General features: G+C 35.2%; 1 non-coding gene across 1 annotated transcript; it reads right to left on the bottom strand.

The window, feature by feature from the left end:
• Positions 1 to 14,735: 14,735 nt before the first annotated feature.
• Positions 14,736 to 14,842, bottom strand: LOC115303375. Its single transcript, XR_003914008.1, has one exon. It is a non-coding gene; the product is annotated as a U6 spliceosomal RNA (small nuclear RNA).
• Between the last annotated feature and the right edge of the window lie 2,161 nt (positions 14,843 to 17,003).

Below are 17,003 nucleotides of genomic sequence, written 5' to 3'. Positions count from 1 at the left end.
TGATAGTGATTTTGAAGGCAAGCTCATCAGCGTCTATCTGGGCATCTTGGAAAGCACACTGGGTGAAGCTGGTGACTTTCTATGAATTTCAGCTATCCTCAACTGCCATCCTGTGGGAAAGCCAGAGCTAGTCATGTGGAGAGGCAATATGGAAAGAAAGACATGCCAGCCAGTCTCCAGCTACCAACCAACCCTGCTCAGGTGCCAGACATGTGAGTGAAGAAGCCATCTGGACATCAAGCCAGTTATGCCTTCAGATGTGACTCCAGTACAAGCCCAGGGTTTCAGACTCAAACCCCATCTGAACTCTGAATGAGAACTGCTCGGGTAAATCCAATCAACCTATAGAACCTTAAAAGATAGTAATAATTTTTAAGGCAGTTTTTGTTTTTTTGTTTGAGAGAGAGAGAGGGCATGAGCAGAGGAAGGGCAGAGAGAGGGAGACACAGAATATGAAGCAGGCTTCAGGCTCTGAGCTGTCAGCACAGAGCCTGATGCGAGGCTTGAACTTACGAACCGAACCAAACCAAACCATGAGATCATGACCTGAGCTGAAGCCAGATGCTTAACCAACTGAGCCACCCAGGATCCCCTGATTTTTGTAGTTTTTAAATCGAGAACACTAACCATGAAAGATCTCTAGTTGAATACTGATGCTTACATGAGTCACAGCAAACCATGATAAAGTAAGGGGGTTCTCCACATAATGCCTGTGGGCGCTCTTAAAGCAAGAAGTGCACACAGTTACAAAGCTTCACTGGTAGAAGAAGAAAGAATCACATTTAATAACAATATGAGGATGCAAAGTTTGCTTAGTGAGCTATTTAGAGAGTGCTACAGAATAATATCAATAATCATAGCAATAATAATTATTATTATTTTGTTAGGCAAGAAGGGGCTACCAAATGCTTATCAATGGTTTTTGGAGTCATAAACTATATGGCAGATCTTGACAAGCTAATAGTTGTAGGAGTTACTTCGTGGGTCATGACATTTACAAGGGCTTCTTTTAAAGGAAAGCAAACCTGTGTTTGAAATCTGACTACATTAGCTAATAGATTTGGCCTTTACTACATTATTCGCCTCATCTACAAAATGAGAATAATGTGTTTTATATAAAATTATTCTAAAGACTCAAAGAAGAAATTTATGTCAAACATTAGCCATGGGATAAAACAGAGTCAATCTGTTTTCTTATTTTCAAGTCCATGTCCCTTTTAGAGGTGAGAGGAAGATGTGGTTCACTTGCCAAGAAAAATTAGTTTAGTCTCTTCTGAATATAAACAATCTCTTTCAATATAAAATGATTTCTTAAGGGGCAAATATTGAGTCAATTGAAAGGTAACTGCCTAGCAGGGATAATTCTCACCTGTCAACTGGTAACTTTTTGTCTTTCCATTTACCTAGAAAGACTACTGGGTGTCAGAGAGCACATAGGTGACCTCATGGCAGCAAGGATAGAGCTACCTGGCCTGCCGTCCTCAAATCTAAATTCCCCAGGAATTGTATCTTCTCCTAGGCAGTTGCCGAGAAAATACATTACAGCTGACATTTGTGGAGAGTCTCCTCTCGATGCAACTTCGAAGAACAATTCTTTGTGAATTACCAGGGTCCCTTCATCTGCCCTCACAGCATTGATGGTAGTCCCAGCACAGTGATCACTGGCACTCATACCCTTTCTGGTGGGGCCATCATCTTCATGATGTCCCTTTCTCTTCATCACAACAGCAGGCAGGATAGATCCAGCCAATTTTTCTGGTTCCTTTGAAATGAGCAAGAGAGAAAAGTCTACCTTGCATTCTACAAGGGGCCAAGCGATGGTGGAGTCCTAGTGTAGATCCTCTCTGCAACTGGAACGTGCCTCCCTTCCTCCTCCATAATATCCATGAGGACGTGAGTGCACCTTCACTAGTGGTCTACACTGAAGATGGATGGACTCAAACAGGCTAAAATTTTTTTCTGCATTGGACTCTCTTTCATCCCCAACTTATCTGTGTTTATATTATTCCTCATGAATTTCAATCCCAAATGGGAAGTAGAGGAAGAATCAGGACTTTCTGTCATCTGACTTCTTATTCTCTCCCTTCTCTGTCTTGTCTTCTTTGTCTTGAGGTCTTAAAAGTGCTCATTCTTTTCCTCCAGTGGGTGAGAATTCCCTTCTGTCTCATTTGGAGCCCTGTCTTCATTGAGACCTATATAGTCTTTAGCAGTCTGATGTTTTTGACATAAAAATAAAATTTGAAAAATCCTTTGTCTCTCTACAAAAAATCTGTCATTTGAGGTTATTATCTTGCTTTACATGCACATGCACACACACACATGCACAGGGACACACACACACATACACACAGTATTTTTTCCAAGTTAACAGCTGATCACTGTTTTCCCCTTCTGTGCATTCTGACTATGACAATTCTAGTTGACCCTCAGGCGTTGAATACTTCTGGTGAAATAGGAGCAAGATCCTTCTGTGGAAAAATAGAAGAGGAAAAGCATATTAAGTTTTTTAAAATGCCATTCTGTTTAATGAATAGGATAAATATTTACAATTGACCCTATATCTTCAATTTATTCTTTCATTCAACCAGTGACAAATATGTATTGAGCTCCTACTATATTCAGTCACTATGTTAGAAAATCAAAGGATATACAAGAGAACAAAACCAGGGAACAAGATGGAAATAGTCTCTGGCCTGATGGGTAAGGCAACCATAGAACAAATCATTAAAATTGTAATAAGGATTACAACAAACACAGAGTTCTACAGAACACCATATTGGAGAAAGTTCAGTTTTTGTTCTTTTAAGTGATTTTTTCTAAAGATTCAGGTAGAACTACCTGAAAAATAAGTTTGAATGTAAATTAATGTTGAAATAATTGAACATTTCTTTTAGGATTCTTTGAAATGCAGAAATCTTAAATTAATTATTTTATTAGGCAAGTAAATTATAAAAATGATAACTAGTACACATTTCCCCCTCCCAAATAAGCAAGTTTTTCTATTAATGAAAAGTATTTCATTACCTGAAGAAAACTTTAAAATGAAATATAATTTTTCAAAAATTCAGCTGAATATAAATAAAGGATATGAACATATGTATGGAATGACTCCCACAAAATGAACAAGAAACACATGAAAATGGATTGAACAAGTTTCTTATGGTGAATGTCTATATTTGCATTTTTATTAACACTGTCATTTAGAGTGGTGATAATTAGGCTACACCCATTAAAGAAGACTGATTTACAGATTTATAGCCCATACACTCTATAATTTTTGATGTTTAGACAAAAAAAAATCTAGTTGCATGGCAAAAGTGTTCTCAAAAGACAAAAGGAAGCTCAGGAATGCAAGAGCCAACTAATCTCTCGCCATCCGCAACAAACAAGCTCTTGTGTTCCAAGCTGTCCTTTCTCTAAAGCTACGCAAATGGAGCAAACATGCAATGATGAGATAGATTATAAAACCATAGTCTGCCATATTCATCGCCTCTACTTACCTGAGAATGCAGGAGTATGACAAATAATATCACAGGGTAGAAATAATTTTATGCATCATTGGCTTGATTTAGGATTTTGAGTCCCAAGAACGTTGTACCTCTCCAACATACAGAGGCTTTCTGGTTTAGCATTGACATAATATTCAAAACATATGAGGCTTTAGACATATCAAAAATCATTTCTATAACAGTGCAATATATGCACATTTATCTAGAAGAAGAAAAATGCCAGCTGCCATTTTCTAAGTGCTCATACTATGCTGGACTTTATGTTAAGACTATTAATATACATTATGCCATGGAAATATCATAAAATTCTATGAGGAATGATTAACATCATTTTTCTAATGAGGAAAGTGAATTTTGAAAGGTTAAAGAAATTGCTAAATAGCTCAGATAATAAGTAACAGAATCTGTTTGATTGTCAGGTACATGCACTTAACTACTAATTTTTCTACACACATTTTGTTATGGTCATACTTCACTCAAAATGTAATTTGTTTTTACAAATATATATAATGTTCATCATCTTATTGAATTGTCATGAAAATTAGGTGATGTTGGAAGGGCATGTATTTTACTTCCATTTTATGTTTATGAGAAACTTCAGGATAAAAAATTATATATATTTTGGTATCTATGATTCTATTATATATCTATCATCTCTATCTATCTGTATATATCATCTCTATCTATCTATCTATCTATCTATCTATCTATCTATCTACCTATCTATCCAATTTACTAACTAGTAACAGCTAGACAAACCTTTGTCTTCTGGCTCACACTTTCATGTTTTCACTTTTTTAATTGTTTGTTCACTGGTTTGACTTTGTGACTTTGTGTCACATGTATTCTCTTTGGTTAAAGAAGAGAATTTCCTCAGTCTAATGGCAGGTCCCTGAGGCAGAGTTGCAAATTTTGAGCTAGGAAACAAATTCAAAGGAGAGGAATAATCTCAACTATGTGGAAATGAGAGGGAAAAAATAACTTGTAACTTTCATGCTCCCTATCTGAACATCTTCTACTCTGCTTTTCCCCAAGTTATAACCCGATTTTTTGATGCATGATCCAAGTTTTCTCAAACACCTGCAATTTAAACATTACCAAAGACCTAAATCATTGACATTTTTGTAGGTTAAGAATGCCATAGACTTCTCTCCTTTCTCCTATCCTGGTAAGAAAGGCCTTTCAATTACTCCAAACATATGTTAAGCTCTTAGAATCCACTAAAAACAAGAGGCACGTGTAAAAGGACTTATAAACGGTAAAACTCTACCTTAGAAACATCTCTAAGAGCAGCTTTTTCGTTGGCTCCTGGAACCTCTAGTGGGACATACCTCCCTTGTAGGAAACAGGCACAGCAGTGAGCAGGTGACCTAGTTGCCTTCATCTAAACAAAATGGATCTTTGGGAAGGTGAGGACACCAACTACAGCATTCCCTAAGTACCCAGGATTTTCCAATCACCAGAACATACCCGATTCCTCACAGTTCCTGGCACAAAGTAGGAGCTTGGCTGACACAAAGAGCAAAACTGGTAACAGTCCTGAGACCAGGGTGAAGAGTAAACTTGAGCATGTCCAGTCCTTTGTGCGATGGCTAGGCACACAGCCTTCATACTCACGCTCATCATCAAGAGGTTCTATTCCCCTAGCAGGGTTTACTGAGCAGGTGACACTGACCCCTTCACCCCAGCCCATGATTCCTCCCTGGGAGGAATTTTTGGGAAACCTAATCCTGGAATAAAAAGAGAAATGGTAAGAGAAGATACTCATGACTTGGGAAACACAATCATTTTTTACCTAGAAGTGTGTACTATAATAAGGATGTTTGGTTTTGTGGAGGCAAATGGTTCAAGGTCTTTCACCACTAATACTGGCTGAACAAGGTTCTAGCTTCTCCTTCTCAGGAAGGAGCAATGAGAGCCAGAAGCCTCAACAAAGTTTGGACGTGTGGAGAGCCTCTCCTGGACAGATATGAAGATAAGCAAACACAGTCACTATGTACAAGTTACACAAGTTGATGAAATCCTGAAGAGGTCTTCAGTAGCGCTGGTAAATTATTGATATTGAAAAGAGGTTTCAGAGACACAGGAAATATCTATTAATTTTACTCCAAATGTAGCAAGCTAGCCATTCTCCTTAGCTAAGTGATGATGATGATGGTGACATTGATACCAGAAAAAAAAACTATAATCCTCATACTGTTAATCTTTTCTATTAACATTTTTCCTTCATTTCTAGATGTGAATATGAGAATTGCAATTACCTATGAATAACTGTATCATATCAATACTATAAGCAGTCACAGTGCAATACTGTGATTTTACCATGGTTACACACAAATTTGAGTTTAGTGGTTGAAATGTGTAAATTTTCCTTCTTAATTTAAAATTGTTTAGGCTTACAATAAAAGTAAATGAATAAAATATTAAAGTTTAGTAAGTTGGCTTTCAACCTTGTTTATGAAATATTAGCTGTCACTTCTGGTGAATTTTTAAGCTATAAATATATTTTGTATTTAAAAGTCTGAAACAAAAAGTCACATTTGGCATCATTTGACTAAAGAGTTTCACATTGGAATATTTCTATCTATCTGAGGCACTGAAAAAACCAACAGAAACTTACATACTCTTAAGTCCTTAAAACAGATATATTTAATTTGGGGGAAAAAACACCGGTGGTACAAATGTCCAGTTATAAAATAAATGAGCCCTGGGGGTGGTGTGCAGTCCTGGTCACTGTGGTTGCTATTATTGCATTGTACATTTGAAGGTTTTGGGGATGGTAGATTTTGAAAGTTCTCATCACAATAAAAAGAATTTGTAATTATATGCTGTTGTGATGAATGTTAACAAGGCTTTCTGTAGTGATCATTCCTCAGTGTTTGCATTTCTAGAAATATATTATATACCTGAAACATTTCATGTCTATGTTAATTATACTTCAATTTTCAATTTTTTTACCTGTTAAGAATTTAGTAAGGGATCTCTAGGTGGCTTAGTCGGTTGAGCATTTAACTTTGCTCAGGTCATGATCTCACAGGTTGTGGGCTCAAACCCTGTGTCGGGCTTTGTGCTGACAGCTCAGAGCCTGGAGCCTGCGTTAGATTCTGTGTCTCCTTCTCTCTCTGTCCCTCCCCCACCACTCTCTCTCTCTGTCTTTCTCTCTCAGAAAGTGAATAAACATTAAAAAACACTAGTAAAATTTTTCACGGTATCTTAGAAATTTTAATGTCTTAATAATGTCACGTTGCTGATGTCATAATGCAGAGGACATCAAAAGGTAGACACTTATCTGTGAATAGATATTTTAGGTAAGCAGTCCCCTTTTCTATTATTTAGGAGGGCCCTAGACTAGCATGGATACTGAGGTTTATAAGACTGAGATGTGGATGTGTGTAAAAAGAATCATCAACTTTTAAAGAGGAATGGATTGTCCCTTGTTGCTGCAAATCCCTGCTGTTAAGAAAGTACCCTCTGGAGCAAAAAGGCATGGATTTGAATTCTGACTTTTCTTTTAATAGTTTTTTGATATTGAAAAATATACTTAACTTTCCTATGGCCATTTCTTCATATGTAAAACAGCAGGACTTAACCTCCTATGATTGTTCTGAGAACTATAGAAATGATTGATTATTGAACTTTCGATCAGTGCAAAGCATAGGTCAGATTAGGGTAAACCGTGTGAAACTGTCGTTTTTATAATAATAAAAATGATTGAGTGTCAGCAGTTCCATACATACCAACCTAATATTACTATTATTACCTCTCTTGCTAACTACCACTCATTATTTAAGATCCAGAGCAATGGCCACTTCCTCCTAGAGCCTCCCCAACCCCTTCCCCCCTGCTTTCTGACTCAATTCAGTTCCACAGCTCTTTTCTGTTACCTCAGTACAGGGTAGAGATCTCTATCAAACCTTAATTATGTGTGTCCTCTTGTTTCTCAGTCTTAAAATACCTTTTTCCAGATTATATTTTTTATTTCTGTAGCTTTAGTACTTACCATATATTTCACATGTTAACATATAAAAATTATATTAGAAGTGAGACTAGCAATAATTTTTCTTCTCACATTGACGTAAGTTTCACACTCGTCCTGTGAGCCTACCTAGAAACAAGTCCCTAGCCCCACTTGCAGGCTGCTTTCTGTATCCTGAGGGATGGCCTGTCGAGCCATTTGGGACGCAAAGAACCACAAAGGCACCTTTACTAAATGGAGAGAAAGGGACAATAAAGACGAGATTGATCCCACCCTTGGACCTGTCGGCACAACAATCCTCCAGAATGAATTTGTTGTTTTCAGAAAGTAATTTCCTGGATATAAAATTATGGCTACAGGAGTCATGGGAGATTTGATGCAAGCAGAAGGAGCTCATGATTTGGCATACAGATTTATTGTCATACCGTGAAAGACAAACACAGCAATCCTACAGACATCTAATCTTGAATACAGGGTGCATTCCATTCTTAAAAGAAGAAAAAAATCAAAGAAAGATCAAAAGGACACAAGAACACAGGAAAGAAAGGAGGGAAAGGGAGGAGAAGGAGGGATGAAACTGAGGGAAGGAAGGAAGGGAAAAAGGAAGGAAGAATGGAAGGAAGGGAGGGAAGGAAGGAGGGAGGGAGAAAAGGAAAGAGAATAAATAAATATAAAATTAGCAACAAACAATTTTTTTTTTACCATGTGTGCCTGTATCTCATCATGAACATGAGTATAGATTAGGTTCTGGAATCATTAAGAACTTGCTTTGCATCTTCTCTTGGCCATTTATTATCTATGTGATTTTCAGCAAGTTACTTTCCTCTGTATACTTGTTTCTTCACATATATATACCTAAATGGGGATTATAATTATAGTATCTACCACATAGTTTTGTAAAGAGTAAACAAAATTGTGTGCACAAATTACTTCTTGTAATTCCCAGAATGTAGTTATAGTTAATAAAAGTTCATTACTATGTGAGAGAGACAATAAAGGTTCAGAGTTATATATATATATTTTAAAATACAGCAATCTTGGGGTGCCTGGGTGGCTCAGTCTGTTAAGCGTCCAGCTTCAGCTCAGGTCATGATCTCAGAGTTCGTGGGTTCAAGCCCTGCATCAGGCTCTGTGCTGACAGCTAGCTCAGAGCCTGGAACCTGCTTCAGATTCTGTGTTTCCCTCTCTCTCTGACCCTCCCCTGCTCGCATTGTCTCTCCTTGTCTCTCAAAAATAAATGAAAAAACAGTTAAAAAAATAAAAAAAATTAAAATACAGCAATCTTGTATAAGAACATTTTCACAGACTATTATTCAAAGGAGATTTTTAAATGGTGGCTTTGACAAGTCCTAACAATTATTATTTTTTCACGTACAATTACAATTCTTATTTTAGAAATGTGAATGAAGGGAATTTAAATTCACGTTTGGTAAATGACCCTGTGGAACTTTATATATAAGCTCATCAGCAGGAACTTAAACAAAGAAGATGTTTATTTCTCTCTTGCCTAACTATAAAATAGAACCAAAACTTATGCAGAAGATCTGCAGTGCTGGAGACCCATGTTCCTTCAACTTTGTGTTTTCCCTTTCACAGGATGTTGCCTCTATCCATGTGTTAGTGGGGATAAACTACCTTATATAACAGGTTAACCCTTAAGTCCCAGAAGCTTAATGTAAATAAGGTTATTATCTATTCACTCTGTAGCATATCATCAGCAAAGGGGTCTGCTCCCCCAAATTACTTAGGGACATGGGCCAATGGCAACTCTACCACTTTAAAGCACCATCAGATGGAATGCGAGGCTTCCTGGTCACCCTGGAGAGAGAGTGCAGATTGTCACGAGAGTTTTCCTCTGACTCAGTTAGTGATATAGATAACTCCTACTCATATATTATTGAACAGAAGTCATCATTTGGTCTTACTTGACTGTGTGGGCTTGGGTTATGCATAGAATGTTTTGTGAGCATTACTATCTCTGCTGCAGCCTATGCTTTCTAAAAGGGTTTCCCACTGTAGTCTCATTCAGTGAGAGGCAAGAAATAAAAATGGAAGTGGAGGGTATTCTCCTTTTCTTCAAGAACAAGATCTAGAAGGTGTACATATACGTCTATTCATAAATCATGGGCCAAATGTAGTTAAGTGGCTATACCTACTTGCAAGGAAGACCATGGGATATGATCTTTATTCTGGCAACCACATATCTTGCTAATATCTAAGGGTTCTATTATTAAAAAATTGAGAGCATGTATACTGAAATAAGAATTGCAGTCTCAGAGCTCCTGGCTCAGTCAGTTAAGCATCCGACTCTTGATTTTGGCTTAGGTATGATATCAGAGTTGGTAGGTTCAAGTCCTGAGTCAGATTCTGCGCTGGCAGTGGGGAGCCTGATTGGGATTCTCCCTCCTATCTCTCTGCCCCACCTCTGCACTCTAAAATAAGTAAATAAACTTTCAAAAGAGTAAAAAAATTGCAGTCTCAGATACAAAATTTGTGGACAAAATTATATAATAAGTTCAGTTCATTTTTAGAAAATGTTTGAATATCTGGAGTCCCTTATAAATAAAAATTCAGAATTCAGTCTTAAAGTACTTCATATGTGTCACCAAATAATTATTTTAAAATCAATAAGCAGTCTACTGATCTATTGAAATACCATTTTTCCTATTCACAGGAATTTCTTCTGAATTAAGTCAGTAATATGCAGGCTTTTAGTGACAAGAAATTTTCCAAATGTCAGTGAACTAAAGTTGAATACAGATTAAAGAAACATGAAACACAGATTTATGGTTCATGGTTTATCTTGCTTTGCAGTTACACAAGGAAAAATCAGTCATCCGTTAACACTGCTCAGCAGAGTGTTGATGGCTTCTTTTCTCTCTCAAGTAAGGCTCAATTCTTTAAAACACACACATTTGACAGTACCAAAAACTAATGTTCCAGTCCTGTAATTATATCAAAACCAATTTAAGAGAGACAGTTGCTGGTTGTTTTCCTTTTTGATATTTTTTTTAAAAAGACAACTATTCCCAAAACCCTTTTGTCTAGCTGAAATTCATCCTTAGATAACCACTGTAAAAAAATATTTTCATTGGCCGATAGCTAATTGGTACAAATTATATTACTATGCTTCCCCTTACAATCTGAAAGAATATTTTGGGCAGTGAATATTTCCCAAAGGAAATCCACTTGGTTATCAAGGAGATCTGTTCTTTTCTGTTACCGATAACTTCCTTGCAGACTGATTTGCCATGGATTAGCTTCCGTCAGAATGCCACCTATCTTTAGAGTATGAATAAATTAAGGATGTGTGATAGTTAACACAAAAGTTATAATTCTAAGGCAAAAAAGAAAGAAATGGAGAATTTTTACCCCATATGTGGGACTCAGTTTACGTATCTCTTCAGGTTTGCTCAGCCATCACTTTGTGTGATTAGCCTCCAAGAAGATTGCCTAGAATTAGCTTCATTCTGATGAGTTTAATCTTGAGAGGAAATCCCTGTGAGCTTCAATGCCACCTTGTGATGAGACCTATGTTCTCTACCTGACCAGACCCTCAAGCCATGGCTCTTGGTTGTTCATTGACATGAATGGACAGCATTTCACCACACACCTTCAGTCACACCTATTGCCTTCTAAAATGAGTTCTCCTAGGAGTTCCTTAGGAAATTGACTTTGAGATCAGCTTCCCCCAAAGTGTCCCATTAATACTGAATGAGAAAGCCTAGAACTCTGAGTGTAAAGAACTCTATGGGGTGATCTTTGCCAGTGGGAGGTAGGAAACCAAGCAACTCTGCACCCAGTGGTTGTCTTACATGTCCCTCACTGGAACAACTGGCTGTGCTTGTTTCTGGTTATAAAGCCAGCTCAGAAATGTACCCCCTTGTAAGGGGTACTCCTCCATCCTCAGCTCATTTTACCTCACTCCAGTTTTCCTGAGATTTCACTCACCCACAGAATGTTAGTATTTGAGATTTTAGTTCAGGCTTTGTTTTTTAAGAGAACCTGAGCTGAGACATTTCTAACATAAATATTCTTAATGGAATCAAGAACCATTGTATTTCTCTTTTGTTTTCATACATCTCTTCTTCTTTTTTTCCCTATATTTCTTCCTGTTTTCAACCTTAATTTTTGTCTCTTAAGTTTTATAATTAATGTTCAAGCTGTACTATGAATTTAGAAAGAGCCAAAACAAGTTTAAAATATGTGGAGGATTTACAAGTTATGCTGCTTTTTCCTTCAAATGGAGTTGATATCTTTTTTTATTATTATTTTAATTTATTATTATTTTACCCTGCACAAGCAGGGTAGAGGGGCAGAGAGAGAGAGAGAGAGAAAGAGAGAATCTTAAGCATGTTCCATGCTCAAAGCAGAATCCGATGCAGAGCTCAATTCCATGACCCTGGGATCATGACTTGAGCCGAAATCAAGACATTAGATGCTCAACTGACAGGGCCACCCAGGTGTCCCTAAATGGAGCTAATATCATAATCAGCCTCCAGATAAATATATATTATTGCTCTTAATAGAGAAAGCAGCAGAATATCACTTAGGAGAGTTAACTGTCAAGCTCTGAGGTATTGCTCATAAGAAAATTTTGTTTATGTGGTCTCGGCAGACATGAGAATTTATAGTGGAAATAGTTAACACATTAATCAGTATTGAGATATCTTGTGTTTATTTTTGATCACAGGCCTTTAGCTCTAAATGTATAAATGTATACGTGTAATTTTAGGGTCTGAAAAGAACTTTTTATTCATCTAATTCTAACCTTAATTATTATATAAGGCAATTAAGCCTCAGAGATACTTAATAGGATATTGAGATCATGACCTGAGCTGAAACCAAGAGTTTCAACTGCGCTGAATCGAACTGAGCCACACAACACCCCCTTAATATGACTCTTGAAGACCCATATCTTCCCTAGTTCAGCTTCAGCTAAGACCCCGGTCTTCTGAATCAAAGATCAAAGCTCTTAAGTCACTTGTAGTCATTCTGCCATATGCTTCGGCTTTAATGTTCTCTCCATTCTAAATTTTTGAAACTAGAACCAGAAAAAGGAAATTAAAAAAATGAAACAATAAAATATCTAAGGAACTGAATGGTGGACTTTGAAAATCTTGTTAAAGAAACAGCTTTTATTTATTTCTTCCTTTAGAGAAATAGCCCATAAACTCTGTTTCTCAACTGTGTACTGCAAGAGAGAAGGCTGTGTATTTAAATTACTTAAATGTATGTCTTTCCAGAAGGTGTGGCTTTAAGCCATAAAAAATATGGCTATTGGCAGTACTTGGGATTTTCTGGCCTGGGCGCCTCTGGAATATTTGGGAAAGTGTTCTTTTTAATCCAACTTATACTCCAACAGATAGATGTTTTTTAGGAAATCTGCCATGTGTAGATAATGAATTGCAGCAATTAGGGAAACAACAAAATTCTGCTTGATTCTCAGTGTTTTCTAGCTATGAGGAGCATGTGCAACACCATGTTTTTATTGCTTATTTTTTTCTTTATAAATCTAAACTTTGTTTTCTATTGGAAAAGTAAAACATAGTAATAATATAAAACATTACAATATGATTAAGGGAAAAGATTGAAATAACACTAGTATTGTCAGCCAGAACTGGCCAATATTCAAATTTTGAAATGTATCTTTCCAGAGATTTTTCAATCCACATGTATTATTCATTTTTACAGATACGAGATCTTACTATAAATACAATTTTATCCTGATTCTTTGATTTAAAATATTTAAGGCCCATATCTATAAATATAAATATTTTTTCATAAATTTATGCTAAATATTTAAAATATTCCATTATATAGACTATTTTAAAACAGAAAAGAAAAATTATATATAAATAATTTTTAAAATTAGAAACTACACACTAGACTTTGAAAATTTTTGTTAAACTAGTAGATTTTTAATTTATTTCTATCCATCATCTAGGAAAAAAATTTTAATTGATTTTCTTTCTTTTTTGATGTGCCAATCAGAGAATGTATATATTTATAAGACTTGTAATATATTAATCTTTCATAAAAAATAATAATAAATGTATCTAATATTGATTTCATTGTTATTGAGGGCCAGCCCCATAACACTGATCAAAGCTACATATTTTTATTATCCTCACTTTACAGAAATAGAGCAAAAACTCTTGAGTAGAGGTAACTTGCTACCCACTACAAAGTTTCAGATTTTTTTTTTTAAATTTTTAGGCTTATTTGTTTTTGAGAAAGTGAGCATGGGAGGAGCAGAGAGGGAGAGAGACACGGAATCTGAAGCAGGCTCCAGGCTCTGAGCTGTCAGCACAGTGCCCTACGTGGGACTTGAACTCACACACTGAGATCATAACCTGTGCTAAAGTCAGATGTTTAACTGACTGAGCCACCCAGGTGCCCCAGATGATTTTTTTTACCTAAAAACTTTGTCTAAACTCAGGTTTAGTTATTCATGTATGTATACGTATTCCAATAGTTTGCTTTTTTTTTAAGGCATAGTTTGAGAGGTTTTTACAAATGTAGGTCATGTAAACACTACCATATCAATACCAAGAGCATTTCCATCATCCCAAAATGCTCCACTGTCCCACTTTAAGGTGAATCCCAGATCCAGGCAACAATTGATAGGCTGTCTCTATAGTTTTGCATTTTCAAATGCCATATAAATAGAATGGTACTGTATGTAGTGTTGGGTTTCTTTACTTGTGTTTCTTAGCATAATGCAATGGACATCATCCCTGCTGTTGCACATGTCAGTACTTCATTCCCCTACGTTACACAGCATTGCTATGTGTGGCGAGCCCATGCCTTACTTATCCACTTAACATTTGATGAAGAGTTTCTTTACAGTTTTTTGTGATTAATAAGGTTGCGTTTTTATACTTTAAAAAATTAATGACAAAGCGATATATGTTGAAAATTTCAACTCTATCTGTGAAATTGCTTATTTCTTCTTTCAGTTTTTGCTTTGGATATTTTGAAGCCCTGTTATATGATGCATTCATGTTAAAATTATTTTTAATTTAATTTTAAATTAAATTAAATGAACTCATTTATGACTATGGAATATCCCTCTTTATCATTGAGATACTTTTTATTCTAAAGTCAGCTTATCTGATAATAATATAGCATTCTTTATTTTGCATTGTGTATATATATATGTACATATATATATAGTTTCCTATCATTTTACTATTAACCTATCGATTTCTTCATAGTTTATTGTCTTATTTTCAAGTTTTAATTTAAAAATATATGAAGGCTTCATGAATTTGCATATTATCCTTGCATGGGGGCCATGCTAATCTTCTCTCTGTTGTTTCAATTTGAAAATATGTTCTGCTGAAGCAAGCACTATTACTTCATATTTTAAATTAAGTTCTTCTAGACAATAAATAGTAGGGTCTTGCTTTTGTAGCAAATCTGACAATCAATGCTTTTAAATGGAAATTATGCTTTTTATTTGTTCTCTTTTCACTTTTTCCTAATCTCATGCCGTTTTAATTATTTGAGTTAATTTCTAATGTATTTTAGCTCTACTAGTTTATTGCTTACAAATTTTTATTAATTTAGAGCATACAAAATATATTTAACTTATCATAGTCTACCTCAAAATATTATTTTCTGTATAGAATGAAAAGCTCAAAACAGTATATTTTTATTTTTTACCTCCAATTGTGCTATTATTTTTATAAAATTATTTTGTACCTATGCTATAAACATCACAATACTTTGTTAATATTTTCCTTTAAGTAATAAATTATATTTTAAAGACATTAAAGATAAAAATTCTTTACATTTGCACTTATTTTTATATATTCAGTTCTCTTCATTTTGTGAGTACATCCAATTTATCATTGGTCAAGTATCATTTTCTTCTGCCTGAAGTACTGGTTTTAATATTTTCCTGAGGTCAGATGTTCTGGCAATAGATTCTCTTGCTATTATTTTATCTTGATTTTCAAAGTTATTTGCAGTGATTATTGAATGCTGTTTTGAGAATGTAATTTTTCTCCAATATTTTAAGTAAGTTTCACTACTCTTTTCTAGCTTACATTGTTTATGAAAGCTCATGTATTTCTTTTTTCCTCTTTAATGTTTTTTTTTCTTTTTTCTTAATTTATTCAAGTTGTTAAATCCTTGGATTTTAGCACTTTGATTATGACATATCTAAGTATTTCTTTCTTTGTGTCTCATTTTGGATTTCTCTAAGATTTAAGACCATGGTTCATTGCTCTCATTAATTAAGAAAAAAACTGGTCATTGTCTTTTCAAATATTTATTGTGTCCAGTTCTCACTCTTTTCCTTTAAAGACACCATTACCATGTTCGTATGTCTGAACATTTAACAATGTCCCATACTTCTTGCCCTGTTTTGCTTTTTCTCACTCATTTTCTCTTTGTCTTTAGATTTGAATAATTTTAATGATCCTCTTTTCAATCTCACTTACTTTTCTCCTTCTGCTGTGTCCAGTCTTCTCAAATGTCTATTGAAGAAATTCATTATCTCTGATAACAATACAACTTAACTGTTTCAGTAATACTCTTAAAAAATATTGGTTCATATGACAAAATGAACATCTATAAACATAAGGAAAATATAGTTTTCATTATGTCTAAGTTTGTCCCAGTGATTTTAGTAGATTTTTTTTTTTGGTTCCAAAAATTCTTTGCATCAGTTTTATCTTTTTTTAGCTTCTTTATTTTTATTTAGGTTTTTATTTCAATTCTAGGTAGTTAACACAGTGTAATAATACTATTTCAGGCATACAATGTACCTTCTATACACTTCCATATAACACCCAGCGCTCATCACAAGTGCACTCTTGAATCCTCATCACTTATTTAACCCATACTCCTACCCACCTCCCCTCTGGTAACCATTTGTTTGTTCTCTATAGTTAAGAGTAAAATATGCTGTGTGTTGAGAAAGCAACTCTTCTAAACCCCCCTCTTTTTAAAGACTATTTATTTATTTTGAGAGAGAGAGAGAGAGAAGGGGAGGAGCAGAGAGAGAGAGAGGGAGAGAGAGAATCTCAAGCAGGCTCTGCACTGACAGTGGATAGCCCGATATAGGGCTGGAACTCATGAACCTGTGAGATCATGACCTGAGCAGAAATCACGATCTGATGCTTAAAGGACTGAGTCATCCAGGCACCCCTAATCTCCTTTTTTAGGAGTGACAACAACCAAAAAAAAACCTTAAAATTTTTATTTTAAGTAAATTATCATAAATTCTAAAATACAGATATACATGACATTTGAAAATTCATAGAAGTGTTTTGGAAAAAATAAAAATATTACTGCAATGCAAGATAACAAAGTGTACTTTCTTCATTATTACACATATGCATAAGGAAATTATTTTGGCTTTCAAGATAACTATGTTTTAGACAATAAAGATATTACAGACATTATAACAGGTATAACCACAGATATCCTAGAAAGATCATAATAGAAGATCAAACTGAGATAATCTTTTTTTTCTTTTTTTTTCCCCTCCATAATATTTTATT

The sequence above is a fragment of the Suricata suricatta genome, chromosome 1, assembly GCF_006229205.1.
Source record: "Suricata suricatta isolate VVHF042 chromosome 1, meerkat_22Aug2017_6uvM2_HiC, whole genome shotgun sequence".
Lineage (NCBI taxonomy): Eukaryota > Metazoa > Chordata > Mammalia > Carnivora > Herpestidae > Suricata > Suricata suricatta.
The sequence above is the reverse complement of the archived record's forward strand: the minus strand, read 5'-3'. Positions and strand labels throughout refer to the sequence as shown.